The 17,962-nt window shown below is 42.9% G+C and overlaps 1 protein-coding gene across 1 annotated transcript in view; it reads right to left on the bottom strand.

Moving 5' to 3' along the window:
• The window catches only part of LIN7A (lin-7 homolog A, crumbs cell polarity complex component), a 375,532-nt gene that overhangs the window by 308,446 nt on the left and 49,124 nt on the right, over positions 1–17,962 (bottom strand). The gene's annotated exons all lie outside the window — the stretch shown is intronic.

The following is a 17,962-nucleotide window of genomic DNA, read 5'->3' as shown; positions in this document are numbered from 1 at the left end:
GCCACCAGTTCCTACCCATGCCCTGACGCACATACACTGACCACCTCTCATGCAGCACTCAGGCCAGGATGCCTCAGCACCCCCCAACATGTGGCTTACATCCACACCACTCCAAACATGCATTGCCCACACATCATGCTCACAGTGTACTCACCTGTTTGTCTGGAGGACCGTAGAGTAATGTGTACTTGGGTAGGACCCCATCCACCAGTTTCTCCAACTCCTCCGCAGTGAAGGCAGGGGCTCTTTCCCCAGACACATGAGCCATTGTCGCTTCCAGACTCAGGTCACAGCAGCACTTGCAGTGTAGGTCCTCTCCTGTTGAAGGTCAGGTAGCAAGTGAGTGAATAGTTAGAAAGTGGAAATGGAGGTGACGTTTGCGGTGGTGCATACCATCACTGCTGGTGTACCTCACCATTGGCTCCTGGAACCCATAGGGCCCAATAATAACCAATGCAAATCTGTGCAGCGGTCATCGACCGCCTACCGCGACGGCGCACAACGCCAGCGCACTTACCTCATTTCCACTTGTCCCTCCTCACAGGTCAGGCAGCCACCATTTCAGGGGGCCACAGGGCATGGCACCTAACTGCGTCACAGCAGACATTGGCACATAAACTGGTTCTCGACTTCACATACTGCTTCTGTAAACTAAATTCAGCAACATTAGTGCAATATATGTGGAAATATGACCCTCTGCTCACTGTTCTCTTCCACAGGCTACAACCGCTAAGGCAGCCCATGAGATGGCGGCATCCTCCGGTATACAGACCCCTGGTGTATCTGTCGACAATTAAGGACAGACACATTATCAGCACATATAGACTTGATCGTGCCACAATCCAAGAACTGTGTGTCCAATTGGAGCCAGACCTGGTGTCAACTATCCACCAGCCCATAGGAATCTCCTCTCTAGTGCAGGTCCTGTCAGTGCTACACTTCCTGGCAAGTGGTTCCTTTCAAACTACAGTGGCCATGGCATAAGGGATGTCTCAGCCAATGTTCTCCAACGTGTTGGCCAGAGTGTTGTCTGCCCTGCTGAAACACATGTGCAGCTACATCATGTTCCCCCAGGTGGATGAATTGGCCACAGTGAAGGCAGACTTTTATGCTCTGGGACATATCCCCAACATCATTGGTGCCACTGATGGTACACATGTGGCATTTGTCCCCTCCCAGAGAAATTAACAGGTTTACAGGAATAGAAAAAGCTATTACTCGATGAATGTGCAGATGGTGTGTTTGGCAGACCAGTACATCTCCCATGTGAATGCCAAATATCCTGGCTCTGTGCATGATGCATTTATCTTAAGGAATAGCAGCATCCTATATGTGATGGGCCAACTCCAGAGGCACCGGGTGTGGCTAATAGGTGAGCCCACGGTCCCTACACAGTATAAGTAGGTGTCTGGGTATGGGGATGTCCCTAAGGGTTAGTGTGTGTCTAACAGTTGTCCCTCGATATTTACAGGTGACTCTGGTTACCCCAACCTCTCATGGCTACTGGCCCAGTGAGGAATCCCAGGACAATGGCAGAGGAACGTTACAATGAGGCACATGGGCGTACAAGGAGGATAATTGAGAGAACCTTCAGCCTCCTGAAGGTCAGGTTCCGGTGCCTCCATCTGACAGGTGGATCCCTGTACTACTCAACCAAGAAGGTGTGCCAGATCATCGTGGCATGCTGTATGTTGCACAACCTGGCCTTGAGACGCCAGGGGCCTTATCTGCAGGAGGATGAGCCTGGAGATGGTCTTGTGGCAGTGGTGGAGCCTGTGGACTGTGACGAAGAGGAGGCAGAGGAAGAAGATGTGGACAACAGAACAAACATAATACAGCAGTACTTCCAGTGACACACAGGTAAGACACTGTAACTCCACTTAACATTTCAGTAATCTGTTGGACATTGTACATGGCAGCCTCTTACCCTATGTCTCTGGCCATTGACTGTTCCCTTTGGATTCTCTATTTTCAGATCTGTGTGCCCCATTTTGGCTCCTGCTATATGTACTGCTGCCCAACAAAGGTCATCCTGTAGTATATTTCACTGTACATATACGCTGCAATGCTTTGAGAATGTTGTACTAATAGATTTGAGATTCATTTCACTGACTCCAGTATGGTATTTGTTTCAAGGGTGTTTATTTTTGTGCCCATAGGGGTATGTGCAAGGGGCTGGGGTGATGGTGGAGGAATGTCCAGTTAGAGTACAGTCTCTTTGTGTCACAGGTGCATTGTCCAATGGGGCATAGGAAGGGGAGCAATGGCAGTTCAAGGTGGACAGGGTAACAGAGTGGGACAGAAGGGTGACTATCAGGAGAGTCCTATTTCCTGGCGGGGGACTTGGCAATGTTCTCTGTCTTCTGCCTGGATCGCAGGGACCAGTTGCGGGTTGGTTCTCCTTCTGCAGGGGGTGGGGTGCTGGTGGCCTGTTGGTCCTGTGGCAGAGCCTCCTGTCCACTAGTGCCGGCGGAGGTGGAAGGCTGTTTCTCGGTTTGGCTAGTGTCAGGTGCCCTTTGTTGTGCCACTGCCTCCCTCATGGTCTTGCCCATGTCAGCCAGCACCCCTGCAATGGTGACCAGGATGGTGTAGATTTTGTTAGGTCCTCCCAGATCCCCAGGTACTGTCCCTCCTGCAGCCGCTGGGCCTCCTGCAACTAGTCAGTACCTGGCCCATGGTCTCCTGGGAACGGTGGTGTGCTCCCAGGATGTTGGAGAGTGCCTCGTGGAGAGTGGATTCCCTGGGCCTGTCCTCCCCCTATCGCACAGCAGTCCTCCCAGCTTCCCTGTTGTCCTGCGCCTCTGTCCCCTGAACCGTGTGCCCACTGCCACTGACCCCAGGTCCTGATCATTCTGGGTTTGTGGGGTTGCCTGGGGTCCGTGTAGTGGTGGACACACTGCTGATTGACATGTCCTCGGGACAGTGGCTTGGGCCCCCTGGGTTGGTGCTGTGCTGGTGTTTCCTGAGGGGGGCGGCTCTGTGGTGGGTTGGGACTGTGCTGGGGAACCAACTGTCCAGAGGCCCCTGATGGGCCAGGTTGGTCATCCTGATCCAGACGTGCAGAGCTGCTGTTGTCACTGTGGGCCTCTTCAGGGGGGGACTGGATGTAGCTGGCACCTCCTCTTCGGTGATGTGGACTATGGGTCCTGTTGGGATGCAAATGCATTGTTAATGTATCTGCGTGTGCCATCTTGTGCATGGGTGTGTTTCCCTCTATGATTTTGATTTCCCTGTCGGCTTGGCTTTGTGTGAGTGGTGAGTTTGTGGGCTGAGTGATTCTCTCTATTGGGCATGCTGGGGTGATGGGTGTCCATGCAGGTCTGTGATGGGTGTCCATGCATTGGTGGTGCATGCAGGGCTTGGTATTGGAGTGGGTGGGTTGTGCTAGTGGGGTATATGTGAGTTGGTGGAGTGATGGGGTGAGGGTAGGGGTAGGAGTTTGTGATGGCATCATGCAGGTAGGGTGGGGGGGAATGAAGTAGTATAATTTGACTTACCAGAGTCCAGTCCTCCTGCAACTCCTGCGAGGCCCTCAGGATGCGTGATCGCTAAGACTTGGTCTTCCCATGTTGTTAGTTGTGGGGGAGGAGGTGGGGGTGCACCGCCAGTCCTCTGTACAGCAATCTGGTGTCTTGCTACCACGGAATGCACCTTCACCCGTAGGTCGTTCCACCTCTTCCTGATGTCATCCCTGGTTCTTGGGTGCTGTCCCACGGCGTTGACCCTGTCCACGACTCTCTGCCATAGCTCCATCTTCCTTGCAATGGATGTCTGCTGCACCTGTGATCCGAATAGCTGTGGCTCTACCCGGATGATTTCCTCCACCATGACCCTTAGCTCCTCCTCTGAAAACCTGGGGTGTCTTTGGGGTGCCATGGATGTGGTGTGAGTTATATGTGTGAGGATGTGTGGGGTGATGTGCTGTGGTGTATGCTGTGATGTGCGTTGTATGGTGTATGGGTGATGGTGTTCTGTGGCTCCGATTGAGTGGGTGCTCCTGGCTTGTCTCTCTCAGTTAGCTATCTTTTTTTTTATTGTATGTGGCTGTGGGTATTGTGGGTGTCTGTTTAAAAGTGTTGTGGGTGTGGTGTGTGTATGTGTGTCAGGTGTGTGGTTTGAATTGTCCAATGTGGTGTAGTTTTGTAAGTATGTGTGTATTTTGAGCGAGGCAGTGTGTACCGCCAATGGTTTACCGTGGTTGAAAGACCGCCGTAGTGATTTGTGGGTCGGGATACTGTGGGCGTATTCCTTTTGGCATAATGGTGTGGGTTTTGCTATCGCTCGTTTATCACTGACCTTTGGTCTGGCGGACTTGTGTGGGTGTCTGTATTGTGGCACTATTCTATGTGTGGGTCATAATACCCGTAGCGGATTACCGCTGCAGTCACTGTATGTTGGCGGCCGTCAGCACGGCAGTAGGTGACATTTACCACCAGGATTGTAATGAGGGCCTGAATCTTTCAATAAGATATCGGGGAAGCAACAAGGGCTCTTTTTATTTCAGAATAGGTTAACAGTATCTTCAATATTAGTGGAATGGGAGACCTTCAAGACGGTCATGTAGGGTTGGTGCACAGGGACCTTAACAGGATTTAGGGCAAGACTCCTGATGAATGTGGGAAACAACAGCAGATACTGAGCAAACAGAGATGCAGGTAACCTTATAGGAAGGACAGGAGCTTGAAAGCTTAATAGCAAGACAGTGCTGCTTTGATTATAAGACCTATATGACATAGGTGCAGAAGGAGAGGAATAAGACATGAGCATAGTGGCCTGGTTGGTGAATCCAAAAAAGATGGATGCCAATCCTTAGGTTTATGCATCCACATATGACATGGTTCACTTGCAGAACAATATGATTTATGGATTACTAAAAGTGGCTGCATATGGAAATGGGACTGAGACAAGAAAAAAGATACTTTGCAATACTTGCAGGAAGATGCTCTTGTGGTCCCTGAGGATACAGATACCCTTGCTGGGGAAATAATTGAAGCTGAGGTAGGATGGTTGAAAAACATATAGAAAGGGGGAAAGCCCCAGGCTCTGATAGCCTGTCTGAAACATTTTGTGTGACCTCCATAGATCGATTGGCCCCTGATTTTGGTAGAACTAACTAATAGGGCATATGAATTCCAGGTACACTTACCCCCCACCCGTGAGTTGCCAGTTTTATCACTTCATGAGCAAGGGAGGAATCCTGTGATTGTATACACTGATATTAGCTATGCTTTATGTAGACTGTAGGATACTGAGCACAGTTTTGACCTCGAGGCTACTAATGTTGATGTCAAAATTGGTACGTATGGATCAGAGTGGGTTGTCGGAAATGCGGGTGGCCCCAAACAGTAAGACATCTTTATTCTATGTATTGATATTGAAAAAGCTTTCTGTACACTGTGGTAGGAGCATCCATAAAGGGGTTGTATGATGGAATCAGGCATTCCTGAATCATGCATGCCTTAAGAATGCGATCTCAACAATGACCACGTCTTTACCACGCATGCTGTTACAACAAATTTAATTGTAAAAGCATGTTTGGCAAAAGAACATGGGTGGTAAATTATCTCTGATCTGCCCCTTTACAACTGATACCATACTCTGCCATACTGACCCGCCCTCTCCTAAAATCTACCCCACTGAACCCTAAAACTTACCCCACCCTGTCCTAAAAACTACCCCGACCCCTCTCCCCTGAAACCTAAAACCTACCCCACCCTGTCCTACAAACTACCCCGACCCTACCCTGTTCTAAAAACGACCCCAACACCCCACCCCAAACCCGGCCCCAGCCCCACTTATCTCTCTCTCCTCTGCTCTCTGCTCCTTCCTGTTCTGCCCGGACAGCTAGACAGCTCTCTCTGCCTTCATCATGCATGTGCATAGTAAAGGTATTTGTGCTAAAGGCATGTGTGCCATACACATATGCATGGTAATGGCAGCGTGGTAAATGCATTGCGTTGCATTGACCACGTTGTAAGTGATGTTTCCCCTATAAAAGTAATCTAAAACGATTCATAACAGAGAGAGAATAAGACAGGGTACCTATACAAAGGCATTGGCAATGGAGACATAACACATAATATATCATTGTATGTCCATATATTATTATACCTAGGAGATATGCAGTGGGACTCTGGGAAAGCAGTGAATACACTAGACAGATTTGGAGATTTCCCTGTGTTAGGAGTGAGTGAGGGGAAGTTCAGCACGTACCCAATATGTCACAATATGTCAACCTTCAGAGGGAATGGTATCTCCCTCTCATTTTTGTAGACTTCAATGGGAAACAGCCACAGTACTGTATTATGCCGGTGTAGATTTATCGCACAGAACATGGCTGATCCACGCTCACAAGGCTCTCCATGACGCCGGACCTGCCTACCTCAACAAGCGTCTCAACTTCCACATCCCAACATGCCAGCTCTGCTCCGCCAACCTCACCCTTGCCACTGTCCCCCGCGTCCACCGTACCACAGCCGGCGGCAGATCCTTCTCCTACCTTGCCGCCGAAACCTGGAACTCCCTCCTCGTCAACCTACGTCTGACCCAGGACCTCCTGACCTTCAGGAAGCGCCTTAGGACCTGGCTCTTTGAGCAGTAGCCCTCCTTCCTCCCCCCAGCGCCTTGAGACCCTACCGGGTGAGTAGCGCGCTTAACAAATTACTGGTTGATTGATTGGCAATCTCTATGACAATAGGCATCCAGTAATGCAGGCTTTGAGGAACAGTGTGCAGTTCTGGATCCTGCTTCAGATAATCCCTGGAAGTTGGTTCTGGGAACTTGACACAATCCGTACTGACTTAGTATGGAGCACAAAAAGAAATATGATGGCGCTCAATTCCTACGCATGAAGAGGGCTGCTCCTGACATTGTGGTGTACTATTTAGCTTCTCGGTTACAGTGGTGGAAAAGGGGGTGGGGGTGCAGTTAGCTGGGCAATAAGTCAAGCTAATGAGGACTCTTCTCTGGCCTAGGAAGAGAGGAATAGAGGTGATGGGACCCCAGCGAGGAGTGCTAAAACGTTTCTGGAACAAATGCCTTCGTAAAAGCCATGCAACTATATCATATGCACCGGAGTTTCCTGTTGCTGAGGTGGGAGTTGTGCCCAATGGAACAGTCAGGAGGATGGGGGCGTTCAAAACATGGAAGGAAAAAGGCTTAATAAGAGTGGGAGAGTTGAAAAGAGGGGGATTAATGCTACGTTCTTAGGGACTGAGTGAGGAATATGACCTACCTTGAAGACAGTTTCTGTTCCATAGAGCGGTAATTGATACCCAGAAAAACAATTGTCAGCTTAGAACTGATGAACCTCCCTCATACAATTAGGACTGCAGATAATGTATACTACTATTGGGAAGCGCAAGGCCATACCATTTCTATACTGGGCACTACTTAGGGAGATCAAGACACCTTTATACACCTTGAAATAAAGATGAGTGAAGGATGCAGCAGGCCCATCTGTGAAGTGAAATGGGTCAGTGTACAGTGACATGTCTCTACAATATCGACAAATGCGTGCTTTAAGGTCTTTCATTTTCATGGCAAACACAGAGCATATATGACCTCAGGGAAGATTAATAGCCACTAACCGAATGTGCAAGCTGGTGTGGGGAACTAAAGGGGGAAGAATTGGAGAAATATAGTGCAATTAGTAAACGATGCAAATGAAAGAGGCATATCAACCATGCCTGGAGCATGTCTGCTGGGGAGATGCCTGGGCCCAACGATAAGAGGGTAACATGTAGATTCTTTGATATGACTATGGTAGTGGCTATCAGAAGGGCAGCGATGGAGTGGAAGCACTGAGTAGCCCCAGGGTAAAATACTGGCAAAAGGTGTGGCAAAATAGGGGTAATATGAAAGGCTGGCATTACATCAAGATGCAAAACAGAGTAAGGGGGGCATGGAAACAGCAAAAGCAGGGGAAGCAGATATCCAGGGGAACCCAGAGTGGGCCCTCTGTCCCTGGCGCCCGAGACTGTGCCCTCCTCGCAATCTCCCTACTGTAGATGACCATGTTTTTCTCCCCTTTTCAGTTTCATCTCCCGTAATCGCTTCTTCCTGCTACAGCCCTTGACTTGCCTTCTGGCTCACCCATGTTACAACTTCCTCCTGATTATCTCTCTCTTTACTCTCCCTGCCTTTTACTTGACCTTTCACATGGCTTCTCCGCGAGCTTGTGACTGCTATTCTCTCTTCATGGAGAACTTGACTCTTCTTTAGATCAGACTGGAACTAGGCAAAGGTTTTCCTTTCCATGTGAGAACTAACTCGCTACCTTAATTTACTCATATATTAGAGTTAATTTGTTTATCAGAAGTTCTAATTGTTTGTCTGGTAATGATTTGTGTGCAAGATTACATTTGAGCGCTAAGAACTGAGGTTGACGTTGACGTGATTTCGAACCAATGTCTCCCCATTCCCCTATACATCCCTGGTCTCTAATCGAGGCATTAGCATCAGTTATTTCTACCGGAACACGTGGAGGATTCGGGCTCTCTGCCACATCCTGTGGGGAAATTCATCCCTTCAAACAAATCCTGACACTTAAATGCATCTTCACCGTAAAAAGACCTCCATTATTTTATTCCTTTCCTCATCTTACTATGTGAATGTACTCAGATCATGTTAGGGAAATAAGCTGTGGCCACATCTTGTTCTTCACTATATGCCTCAAAACCTTCAACATATGTTCTGAGGACCTGCTTTGAAAAATGTTGAGCAACTTGCAAGAAACATATTACAGGCAAGCCATATACCAGGTAAAATATACTTTCTCCATTTTCAATACGTTTTTCAAGCCTTAAACCTATGTGTACTTAACTAAACCCTTCACATGGTCTGCACCTACTCAGACAGCCCTGGTGCTTTTATCTATAAACTCTAATTATACTTGCACATTAGTCTGTAAACAATTCCCGAAAAGTTCTGTACAGTTACTAGTACCTAAATACCTGCTGAACACTCTCCTATCAAACTGCACATCACTTCTCTTCTTTTGACTCACACTATCGCCTTGGTAATTAATGAAATATATTTTTGGTGATTGTGTACTCAGGAGTTTACATTGATCCAAATAAAAACCTGCCCTTCCCTCTCAGTACCTGAGGTCTAGGGAGGGGCCTGGGGGGTTCTGGTGCAGAAGACTGTATAGGGGGATAGTAGATCACAAACATATAGGGCCTTTCAATCAATATACAGCTTTGCTGTTCAGACTCAGCCCAATAGCTAGATGGTGGGACAGTGCTCAACCACAGGAGAGAGTTTTTGAATATAATATTGTGAGACTCAGGGTTTCCAGGGTTTTCAAAAAATGTAAAATCAGTGGCTCTCAGCTGACACTCATTTTTCTCCTTACACAATCACAGGGATAATGTTTTACCAGTGCTTATAGTAAAATCTGATTTTGTTTGCTTGCTTTCTAATGCATTTCTTTGTTTATTACTCCTTCCTCCATTTTGTCAACCCTGTCCTTCAATTTGCTCTCTAAAGTAACTTTTCATTATTTCTCACACCTCCCTACCTTTCTAAATTCCCAGTACTCAAATCCCTCTTCTCAGCAGTCCTGTCCAACCCCACGCCAAGGATACTCATGGATGGAGATATGTTTGCAGCTAACTGACATTAAGAAGGTAGGAGTAAAGAGAGGAAAGTGAGGAGGACAAGGCTGGATAAAGGAGGCCTCAGTCCGGTGCAACAGCAGAAGCATGGTACGAAAGGGCTGGAGTGCTGGGCCTGATCAGAGGACGAATGCAAAAGGTAAGTCAGTCAGACAGGGCTAGGCAGCACCATCCTGTAGGAAATGAAATGCATCATTTATTTCGTAAGAGGAACCTAATAAAACTATTCTTAAGTAAAGCACTTTGTCACCACTTCAGGTCTTGTCATCTCTGTGTAAAATAAAATACGTAATGTTTTCTTGACTGAAGTAATCAGCCAAAAGAAGAAACAGTAAGTAAAATACTTACTGTAACTCAAATGCAAATCGTTTAATCAAACTCAGGATGACTGTGTAATTCACATGTCCAGTTTTGTTTTGTGAACTATTAGTCATAGGTTATTATGGCTAACTTACTGAGGTCTGAATGAACCACTAATCTATCCATCTTCCTTTTCCTGACTTTAGATTCAATTACTAGACAGTTTAGTTCTCTTTTATTACTTTTTAATTATGAAAACAGTTTACAGACCTATAATGTCTCTCCAAAATAAAACTAATCGAGTACAAAAAAATGATAGTCTGCCTTCTCCAAGAACTTACACGTATTATTAACATTATCCATCAATTCATCTCTTTACTACATAGGATGCAGCTTTGATACTCTCATGATTCTCTCTGCTCGGCGCAAGTTTAAATGCAGTGGGCCAACATGGCTGCTATAATTAAGCTGGTCCTGGTCGACATCCTGATGAGGACGAGCAAATATTTTGCTGTCTGTCTGCTCTGCTTATTGTGCACGTGAAGTCTGTCCATGATTAATTATTTAAATTTGCTGTTACCTATTATACCTCCTACGTAGAAGTGTTTTTAAATTTGAGGGTGAGTCAGAGAGGTTTTACGAGTAGCGCAGAACCTATTTAGAAAAACACAATTAGATGCACAATAATTAACCTGCACAAATAACTTTAAAAACCACCATCTTAATGTTAGTTTCCACGTAGAATTTGTGGTGGGTTTGCACAACTGTCCTACTACTAATAGTGACATAATTAAGCAAGAAAAAGTCAAAACTATAAGTGTCATTCTTGATGCCAGTTGCTTCAATACCTATGGTGGTGAGGCAGGTAAACCAAGCTGAGATGTATCTGAAGGGTATAGAGAAGTGTGCTCTTTTATCAGAGGAATATGATGTATCTATTTCTTGGGATGACTATTTATTCTATTTATTCTATTCAAGACTGATTAGAGGAAAGCTTTGCACTGTGGCACTCCTGGTCTGAGCTGAACGTGCCACAGTCAGCATCCTACTACTGTCTGCAAAACTCGTCGCTGGCACAACACCTTCATGATCTTGGTCGATGATCTGTGATAGATATTTGATAATAACGTTTGGCAATATTTCTGATCAGATCTTTACATCCACATGTATGGGAGAACTAGGAGAAAAGCTACATGAATAGGGATTCTTATTGGGTATGAGACAAAATGAGATAGTAGTAAGTATCTATGACATATGGACAGAACTGTGGCACAATGGTTAGAGTGGCAGACCCTGAAGCAGAGATCTGGCTCAAGACCAGGGTTCAAGTCCCGCTTCGGCAGGTCTTGGGCTCAATTCCCTTGGACCAGACAATTCTCGCCTTGGTGCCTAATCTAATTAATGAGTGAAACTCTGGGCAATAGCTTGCTTAATCTCCACAACGGCCCCAACAGCGCTTGGATGCCTGGCTTCACCCTGGGGGTGCCCAGGAGTGGGCACCTCACAGGGAAAAACCAGGAGGGGTTCCATAGCAGTATGAGTACAGTGCCTTGAGACCCTAACGGGTGAGTAGTGCGCTATACAAGTGCAAAGTTTACTGTTTTGTTGTCATCCTCAAACAAGCCCTTCAGAGTAACTCCAAGTTATCAGAGAATGTTTACTAAAACACTTTACTTAGCACATCAGCCAGTCAACTTCCAGCTATTAGACTCTTATGAAAAACAAGGGTTTCTCCATCACTAATAGTTTTCTAAAACTATTGTTTCTTTAGAAAATCCTGGCATGCTCAGTGTTTCCAAAAACCTCTACCCGGCTTCCATTCTCACAGTTGAGCTCTTTATTAAAGTTTCTTTAGAATTCTCAATAACTGATATATACTTTATTTTTGGAGGCCAAATCCTTTATTCCAGTCACTTTCCTGATTTGACTGGACTTAGACTGGAGATATCCTGCCATACATTTCTCCTATTTAAAATCATAATCCCTACTGCGGAATTGATTGCCCAGCCATTTGGACATCATTAGATCTGGACGTCTTTGCAAAGCTCCTTTGAAATATTTTCACATTAATTTCTCTCCAGACTACGGGCCTGATTTAGAGTTTGGCAGAGGGGTTATGCTCTCACAATGGTGAAGGATATCCTGTCCGACAAAATAAAATTCCCATTATATCCTATAGGATTGATATTTCGGCAGACGGGATATCTGTCACCGTTGTGACAGAGTAATCCCTGCACCAAACTCTAAATCAGGCCCTAAGTTGTCAGTCATTTGGATGATACACAGAGGACCTGATTGGGCCTGACACTGAAGTGCTTTGTACTCCCAACTGCTTTACTTCTTAATGCTAACAGAAGTGAAATGAGCCTTTGCCTACACCTAATAGTAACAAAAAAGGCACGGAGATCCACTTTTCCTTTACCTAAACAATACACCATGCAGTGCTTAAATGTTATGAAAAGAATAGTTTCATTAGGAGAAAGCAATGTTCTCTACAAAGTCCACCATTTGTTTTGATGGCTAATTGTGTCTACTTAAATATTTCATTATATGAACGAGACATTCGATGAATTGCTGCAATGCACAGTAGAGTAAACCAACTCCCGAATACGTGCATGCATTAAAAACAGTAACATAAATGCTCCTATTGCAGAGAATCTATCGGTGCTCCCCACTCCTGGAATCCAGCCTTCTCCAACCTTGTTCACTCTTACATCCCCAGTAAATAAACGTTTGCTAAACTTATCAGTTTCAGTTTGTTTGTTATTGTTTGATTTGAGCAAAAAAGCCACACAAACATTACAGGTTCACACACCTTTACAGGATTATAAAATCAATAATGAACAAACTCAATCAGAACCTATAAAATGGTCCATATCCGATGTCCCTAAGCAAATAATTAAAATTCATACTCCCCATTTTTCATCCACTCATATCTAAGACAAATGATAAAACATTCTATTGTATTTATTGTTTGGATGATATTTAAACATTGATAATAACCATGTATTCCTGAGTTTAATATTAGTAACATTCCCATTGTGCATTCAAATTTGGACAGATTTTTGTTTGCATGTTAAATTAAATTTTCAGCATCTCAGTAAATCATTCAGACAATTGATCTTGTCAAAAATTATGTTAAATCACGGTTCCCTTTTGCTCCAGATAAACACCAATAACGTATTCATATATTGTAACCTTGTGCATTACAATAAATACATTAAATAAAACCTTAACAATGGGTTAACTCCAAGAGTTAGTGATTTCTAGCCAAATCTGAGTAACCCAACTTTCTGGTATATTTCAAATCTTCTTTTAAAATAATAGCATTTATAATTCATCTTAAAACAACCAGGAAAAAATCAATTTGCATTATATCAATAAAACAATAGAGTGTTAGAGGATGGGTAATCAACAGTGCATATCAGGTATAAATGTATAAAGGGCATAATTCATCATGCATGTGTTTTGCTGCCATATGAGTAATAGTCACATTGGCAATATAGCTAGAGCTATTATTCACTATCTCCAGAAATTTACCAACCCTATGACCTAGCCTGGCATAACTACATAGGTTCTCTACGAAGGGTATTAAAACGTTCCTTCTTCCTTGGTAGAAAGCAGTACACAATATGAATATATGACTTAGAGACAAAGCACATTGTTTATAGCAATGACAAATAGCATCAGATTGCATCTCTTTTCATGAATCATGGTGCTGTATTTCCCATTTATAGAGGTTGACACTTGGCTTAGGCTCAACTTCAGCATTCATCATCTGGTTTTCTTTATTTTTTTAAATCTTCTAAATATTGTTGTAAAGTTCCCATATAGTCCGTAGTCAACAAATCTGCCAACTGGGGTCTTTTCCTGCAAGGGTTGATGTTATGTTGTGGGACATAGCTTTTTATCATATTTTTTATTTTTATTTTCCTTGCAAGATGTTGAGGGGCATTAACAATGGTAACAATGGGCAAACCCAGTTCCTCCAAAACAATAGTTCCATTCGTTATCAAGGGAGCTGATTCTTTTGTCTGAAGCTGACATTTGAGCAAATGCCTAAATGTACCCTCCTTGGATGCTGCCCATATACTTGACCCATAATTTAAGACTCTTTGCCAATACATTAGTTTAATATTCATGAGTCTCAGTTCCAATCTGAATGCACTATTAGTGCCTTTTGGGAGACTCAGACAGTCCTCCATATAAGCTTCTCTACAGTCTGCAAATTAAAATGTTCAGACTCTACGAAAATGTCACAGCCGTAAAGCAGTAGGCTCACTACTTTCAAAATATAGCTCTCCCTAAGTATCGCAACAGACCTATGCCAGAGGATGGAATTCATCTTCTTTAATGAGCAAATGACAGCCTTGGATCTCAGCTCCTGGATACCGATATGTGCTTTAAAAGTCTACAAAGAGAATTCACAAATATTTACATTCCTGCACAGCCTCCACTTTCTCTAACTTGATTCACAAATTTGAGAAATTTCTCTGTTTCCTTGCCTTAGAGAAGTTAATTACTTTTGTTTATTTTTTAATATTCATTTTTGGATCATTGGTTTGGCAATAACAGGCAAAGGCATGCAGCTGTTTTATAAGACCAAGTGGGGTGTAGTCCAACAGAATAGTGGCATCAGCAAATAGTATAGCCGGAACAAACTCTTCTCCTAAGTTTAGTGGAAAAGTGTGGTTAGTGCTTAGATTTACCAGTATATCTGTTATAGTTAAATAAAAAGGTAGTAGTGCCAACATATACCTTGGGGCAATCTACTAGGCATACTCATTTTCTTTGTTAAGGCTCCATTGCTCCCCAGGTCCAAGCAGCTACAAGCACCCTCATGAAGTTGCAGAATCAATTTCAAAAACTCTCCTAGAATCTTCCAATGTATGTTTTTATCATAGCTTTCATGTACTAATCATATCAAAAGCAGTAGATACATATATGTGAGCTATATAATCTCATTGGTTTATTTTAAAAACATAATATTCCACCATCAGCTTCAAAGCAATCACCCATCTACTGTTGAATGACCACTCCTGAATCCTAACTGTACTTTAGGCAAGATCCTTTTAGTTTCTGCCCGTTCTTCAAGGCTTGTAATAAATGCTTAGCATACATTTTACTTGGAATATCTAATGATGTAACCAGAGTTGTCTGGCACAGTTTGAAACCCTCTTTTAAAAATAGTACTCAAATAGATGCCTTCCAAGAGACTGGGATTTGGTTGCCAGTAATTACTTACACAGATCGGGGTCCAGTTTTCAGAGATCAGCAGACAAACCACCTGGGTCTTGGACATGAGTGCTCTTTAGATTAAGTCACTGTCAGCCAGATCTATTATAACAAAATTCTTCCATCAAGATTATTGCATAGTCAACCAAGGAAGATGTTTTGCCTTTATCAAAGGTTTGTCTTACTCAGTTGATCGCCTTTACATCTTCCATTGATTATTGTCATGTTTAATGTGTTTAATATATTATTAACCAGTTCTCTTCCTCTGATACAGCCAATTCTCTTCCTCTGATACAACCAACTTTGCTTGACAAAGACTGTACAGGAATATGCAGGCTCAATTATTTTTCCACGTCAAATTCACCACCATCAGCAGAATTAAAAAAAACATTGCCTTAAAATCTCCAAACAAAAGAATAGCAACAGAGAAGTCCACTGTTCTTATTCTTTACTTGTTTTTATTGAGACTTGTTCAGCGTAAAATGTATATTTATGTTAATAAAATCAGTAGCCCTTTATGGGATATGAGGTGTCTAAGGTTTGTTATTAAAACTGTTAAAAACAGTCCATAAATTATTTTCAAATTCTTTGAATCCTTAGGTCCCTCCTTACTGTTACTAATGTTAAAATGCCCCCTCCTGCCTTTTAATATCAGCCTCTTACAGCCCTGTGATTATACACAAAGAAATCCTTCATTGCAACCTCTTCCGGCTCTCATGCTTCCTATACATTAACAACTGTAGCATATGTATCTTTCAACTTTTTTGTAAAAGACTCCCAGTTTGTTTTCAATGAAATGATGTACCATGAGAAGCAACAGAGTGAGTCATCATTACAATTTCCAAGGTGCTGGCTTAGTAACCTGTTTTTTACAATTTATAGCTGACACTATCCAATTCCAATCACCTGTCTCTGGTGAGACCGTATCATTAAAGGTCCTATACATTACTCTACCTTTGTCTGTCTTAGTTATAACTATTTGCTCATTTTCTTGCAGCCATGACTATCAACAATCCTTTCTCCAGCCGTAATGCATTCATCATTTTTTCAGATAGTTTGATCTTGCTCAAGCTTACACATTTGCTTTCTTAGTTGCTTTACATTATTTTCATAATCATCATACCCAGAGCATCTAAGGTCATTAATGCATCTTAACACCTCATTTGTGACAATCCATGAGTAGAAATATATCAACATAGATGATTCTCTGAATTGCAACTTGTTTTGTTATGGAAATGTGACAAAAGTTATATCCTTAGGTGTTATTTTTTAAGGCTTTGGGAGAGAATTAAACATTGTTAAGATCCTTGATTGTTTTAAGTAGGTTTTGTGCCCTCTGTCTGAGAAGGTGTCTTACAACAGCATAACTCTGTTTTTTATTTTTTACATATCTAAATCATCAGTATTTTTCAGACATTCTAGTGAGCAACCCTTAGGTGTCCTTGTTTTTGCCAATATGCTTTCATTATTTGGGTTGTTTAATATCACCAATATTAACTGAGATTTATCATTAGACCACAAACTAGAAACATTTAAAGTTGTATTGGTAAGGTCACTCAATAGAAAGTTATCTTTCTTATACTGTGTTGTTACTACATCCACCTGTTTATTTAAAAGGAGGCCTTGTGTTTCCTTTTCCACCTGTATTTCCATAAAGTATGATTTCTGCACACTCCTCTTATCATTTATATTGGGGTCAACATCCAAGTTGTTCTCAATATACTTTTCCAGTTGAGATGGGATCTTAAGTTTTTTTGTACCTAATTTTGTTATTCTATGATTTTTCTTTTTATTTGGTCTTCCTAAACAATTCCTTCTTGTCTTATTACTTTGGCAAATGTAGAAAACATTCTTATGACCGTGTTAAGTCTCTGGTTAGATTGAGAATGCTTTTTTGCCCATCTCTGCATTATTTCCAGCTTGTTCCAATGGAGGGGAAGCGTGGCTCCTGACCTAACTTAACATTATCATCATTATGGGGGGAAATCATTTAGCCAGATCTTCCTCCTCAGATGTTATTCACCATGTCCCTGAGATTTTGTATGATACTGGAATCAATGCCTTCTTCTTCCATTAGGGCAGTTTGTATTTCTTTATGACTGGTCGACATTGCCTTCTATTATCTCTGGCAATTTATTATTTGATAACTGAGACAAAGCCTTCAATACTGTTAAATACTGCATTATTAATAGATTTGTATCCCTATTATTATCAGGGCCACTAACAAGCTTGGCCAACACATGAACTATAGATTATAATGTTTTATTCATTGAAAGTAGCCATTTCGCATTTGTCAGAGCTTCACCCTCCATCAGTTGATTTGTTTGTGATAGAGGGATACCATCTTGAGTTATCGCCACATTTGTGACGTCTCCTATTCCAGTTACTGAAGGGAAATTCTAACCCTCCCCTAGTGTAGAGGACAAGTCAATCAGAAAAGGAAGGGGAATTCTTCTTTGTTCTCATTGATTATCAACTTCACTGTGAAGCGAAGTTAATATGCTTATTCCTCACAGGACTAAATGATATCCCCCATTGTTGAATATTTTTTGAAAGTGTAGAACATAACACCATGTTCCTGTTGATCATTCGTCAATCATGCTAGCCAGAATTGATTTATCAATTACAACATTGTATTCACTGGCTAATTTCTCTCTATTAATCATATTAACTGTTTAAAGTTATAAGTAGTTCACTGGGTTACTAATGGGCATCTCTACTTTTCCTGGGCTATTAGCCCCCTGATGCCCAATAGAAGATGAAATCTCTGTCCACTTATCTTGCTTGAATGGGATGGTACTGCAGCT

The sequence above is a fragment of the Pleurodeles waltl genome, chromosome 4_1, assembly GCF_031143425.1.
Source record: "Pleurodeles waltl isolate 20211129_DDA chromosome 4_1, aPleWal1.hap1.20221129, whole genome shotgun sequence".
NCBI lineage: Eukaryota > Metazoa > Chordata > Amphibia > Caudata > Salamandridae > Pleurodeles > Pleurodeles waltl.
Note: the sequence above shows the minus strand (reverse complement) of the source record. Positions and strands in the feature narration are given on the sequence as shown.